Raw genomic sequence first — 4,401 nt, 5'->3', positions numbered from 1 at the left:
TCCAACCAGTTCATCCTAAAGGAGATCAGTCCTGGGTGTTCATTGGAAGGACTGATGTTGAAGCTGAAACTCCAATACTTTGTCTACCCCATTCGAAGAGTTGACTCATTGGAAAAGACCCTGATGCTGGGAGGGATTGGGGGCAGGAGGAGAAGGGGATGACAGAGGATGAGATGGCTAGATGGCATCACCGTCTCGATGGACATGAGTCTGAGTCAACTCCGGGAGTTGGTGATAGACAGGGAGGCCTGGTGTGCTGTGATTCATGGGGTCACAAAGAGTCGGACACAACTGAGCAACTGAACTGAACTGAATAGCAATATTTTCTTTCTAGGTTGTAGGTATAGCTAAGGGATTATGCAAGTATATACTAAAAACATAGGCGAAGGCATGAAGAAAAAGATCTAAACAACTCAACTTTCATAGCAGAGAATAGGATAAATTATGTTTTCTCTCTATTCTACTTTTCAGACATTTGTCAAAGAAAGTGAGAGCTGTGGTGAGCTTCATGCAGGTCGATGGAAGAAGATCAAATTTATTTTTAATGCAGAGGAAGGCTACTATCAAAGAATCAGCTCTCTGGCATGTGTGGATAGATGAACCACTTGTTAGCAATAAGCAATTTGGGAAGGTTCTGTACTAGCCATTGATATCCACAAACATAAAAAGGAATGAACAGTTCTTTGCATATCCCTGGGTTGGAAACAGTTACATAGTTTCATTATCTTATCACTAGTAAAGGGGAGAAGTCTGAGAAGCGTAATTGGTTTTGAGTCTAGAAATGTAAGTCTTGTTTAATATCTAGTTCCCATCCTCAAGAAAATTCATATTTGCCAGAGGAATTCACCTCGGAATGCATATGGGAAGCTTTAACTTACAGAAGGGTAATCCTGGGAAATTAAAAATGAGGGAAAGATAAATGAAAGAAAAACATCCTGGTGGGACAACAGGCTTTGTTTCAAGGACAATCCGTGGACTGCTTGTTATACAGAGCTGCTCCATGGACACATTGAACCCTTTCCTAGGAGAATCTTCAAAAAGATGACCTGGTATTCCTCGGAGCCTGTCACTCATCTTGAAAAACTCTGCCAGCCCCTTGACTGACAGAGGAATTATAAGCATGATAAAATGGAGGTCTGAATTCACAGCAGTTACCATTTATAAGGCAAGCATCCAGAAGATCTGGAAAATGCTGATGTTACTCGGATTACCATCAAAATGAAAATACACAATTGAACATACTCTTGAAGAACCCTGGGACCTCTGGAAGGGAATGACAGTCCTCAGTCTGAGGAAGGGGCATTCCCCAGATCACAAATGAATAAACTGGACCACCCAAAGCTTACATGCTTCTTTACATCCAAGCATTTAAAATAGCTTCTAAATGCAAACATCCACTCAACTATATGGTATAAACCATTTTAGGTGAAATTAAAGATGCCACTGATCATAAGGTATGTCATGATTTTACATGCAATAGAAAAGAAAAAATGTGTTAGAAACTATTGATTTTAGAGATGTTAAAATATGAAAAACAAGAACACCAGGTGAGTCTTAGCATGGATTGGACATTCCTGGGTATAGCACACTGAGAACTCGGTGCTCTGATTTCAAGCGATGGGTGTGATGGTTGTCCGGCTCTTTAGTAGCTGTGGGACCCTGGGCAATTCCCTTCACCTCAGTGTGCTTCCATATATTTATCTGGTATTAACAATGTGTACTTTTTACTAAATTGCTGACAGAACTAAATATGATTCTCTTATTTAACATATGCCTAGGGACTTCCCTGGTGGTGCAGTGGCTAAGAATTCACCTGACAATGCAGGGGACACAGGTTCAATCCCCGGTCATGGATGATCCCACATGCTGCTGAGGAACGAAGCCAGTAAGCCACCACTACTGACACTTGAGTGCTCTGGGCGCATGCGCTGCAACAAGAGAAGCCACAGCGACGGGACCCACACACTGCGTGGAAGAGCAGCCCCCGCTCCCTACAGCTAGAGAAAGCCGGTGCTGAGCAACAAAGATCCAGCAAAGCCAAGAAAAAAGAAACCCCACAAAAAGCATGTGCCTAGCACTTATTAACTATCTTATTGCTGCTGTTACTTAAATCTGGCCAGAGTGGAATCATGAATTTCACAAATGTTAAACGGTCTTCTTTACTCTGAGTGAGTTCACCTAGTCTCAGTTGCCAAACCTTTAGACACTGTTTGAAGAAAGTGGTAATGATTTTGTCTCCTCAGTGCCTTAGTGCTCTAGAAATAAAAAGAAATTATCTTCCAAAATCGAGTCAAACATGGAAACTGAAGAATCACTTGCAGCCCTAAGGAGCGGGTGACTCCAACACAATAGATGATAGTTTGCATATTGCTTTGCATGGCATTTGCATGCCCCCAAGTTCAATTTTGCTGGAAGTGAAAAATCCGCCCAGCAGCTGCTTCTTTCCTAGTCCCTTATGATCCCCTAGGTGTGGAGTTGGCTGCTTTCAACTGGGAAAAATAAATCAACTGGCGTGCATCCAGTAGTCATCCCACGAGCCTCTGGTGTCGGGTTACCTTGGATGTGGAGGGAAGGGCAAGGTTGTTCCAGGAAGTTACCACCTGGCATCACTGTGGACCATCTCACACGGAGGGTGGGCACTGACTGAGAAACCAGTAAAGCCACATTTAACATCAGCTGCTTCTGAATACAACCCTCAAGCACACATTGTGCCTGATAGTAAGTCAGCTGATGCACAGCTCACAAAGCAGCTTGAAAACCAGTCACTGACCACCAGTACTGGTGGCTTAATGGTAAAGAATCCACCTGCCAACTCAGGAGACAGGAGACCCGGATATCAAGACAGGATAGTCAAGACAAGATAGTCAAGACAGGAGACAGGAGATCTTCCTCAGGAAGATCCCCTGGAGGAAGAAATGGCAACCCACTCCAATATTCTTGCCTAGAAAATTCCACAGACAGAGGAGCCTGGTGGGCCACCATCCCTGGGGTCACAAAGAGTTGGACACGACTGGGCAACTGAGCCTGCATACAGGACCACCGGTAGTTTCCAAATCAAGCCAGTGCAGAGCTTCTCTTTTCCTGAAAGTAAATAATTGTGGGGTAGTGAACCTGAGACAAAGATTTGCTTCACTCTCAAAACTGTCAAGATTTAAAGCAAACAGATGGATAGCCAATACCCGGCAGTAAAGAAGAAAACTCAGCAACTAACCAGGGCTCTGTTGTCAGAAGTCTCTGTTGGCCTGATCATTTGTTTAAATTGAGCTCTTGGATTCATGACTCTTTGCCCGTACCCTGCATTCATGGAGGTCTGATAAAAATTCACTTAGTTGCTATTTCTGGGGAATAACTGAATATACCTGTGAACTCAAACACAGGTATAATAAATGAATAAACTAGGCAATGATCCTACATAAGATGATATCAAATATCTATTGTTTATACTAGAGCTGAAAATACACGAATAAGTGTCATATTAGTTATATTTGGACAGTGGCTACAATACCAACTCATATTGCTCTTAGGCTTCTATACGACCTATGGCCCATAAGTGAACAGCAAACCCAACCAGCCATGAGCCATAGAACTCCAAATTCATATCTGGATACTGGGGCCAGAATACTACAAATGTAATTAAACTGACTAGGTTTTAGAGATGCTATTTTCTCTTGAGATAATTTGTATGTTTGGGGGTCAGTGCTTTACAGCTTTAATAAGGATAAAAGTACCTGTGAAACTTTTCAAATTATTGGGAATAACCTGTAAAACACCATACTTTTATGGACACTTAGAAACAGTCATTTGAAAATTTCAAAAATGGACTCCAAGAAAGATGAACCAACCGAAACAACCTTTAGGGCTTTGCTTTCCAAAAGTGCCACCCCTCACTGTGCCATCTTGAGAATGCCAGAAGTGTTAGAAATTAACACTTAGTACAACAGCACCATTTTTAGAGATGAGGAACTCAAGCCCTGGGTCTAGAAACTGGCACTTAAAAGTGGGGGGCAAAAGTCCAGGTGAAGAAGTGGGATTGGCTGGTCCTGGACAGAGGACTGAGCATGTGGGAAGCAGGGCTGAAGCTCTGGCTGGTCAGGAGGTGGTGGGGTGGGGAGCACAGGGACGGGGCTGCACCAAGGAGTTCAGAGCTTCAAAGGAAACTACATTCAAAAGTGAGAACAGGGAGTTGGGGAGGCCCTGCTTCTCTGAAAAGCACAATCCAACATAAAGATATTCTGGGCATGGAAGCTGGGTTACCTTCCGAGTCTGGGGTCTGCTGATGAAAGATGTTTCCCTGGGAAGAGGGGGTAGGAACACAGCACTCAGTCACCACCACCTGCATCACTGGAAGGGCCAGGAAGGCAAATTCATTTCTAACAACATGGAACTAAATCCAGACTAAAA

General features: G+C 43.3%; 1 protein-coding gene across 1 annotated transcript in view; it reads right to left on the bottom strand.

Moving 5' to 3' along the window:
* PPM1H (protein phosphatase, Mg2+/Mn2+ dependent, 1H) overlaps positions 1-4,401 on the bottom strand; it is a gene marked incomplete at its 5' end in the record, with an annotated part of 306,969 nt that overhangs the window by 149,074 nt on the left and 153,494 nt on the right. The window lies entirely within an intron of this gene.

Source organism: Bison bison, unplaced genomic scaffold (assembly GCF_000754665.1).
Source record: "Bison bison bison isolate TAMUID 2011002044 unplaced genomic scaffold, Bison_UMD1.0 scf7180017864163, whole genome shotgun sequence".
Classification (NCBI taxonomy): domain Eukaryota; kingdom Metazoa; phylum Chordata; class Mammalia; order Artiodactyla; family Bovidae; genus Bison; species Bison bison.
Note: the sequence above shows the minus strand (reverse complement) of the source record. Positions and strands in the feature narration are given on the sequence as shown.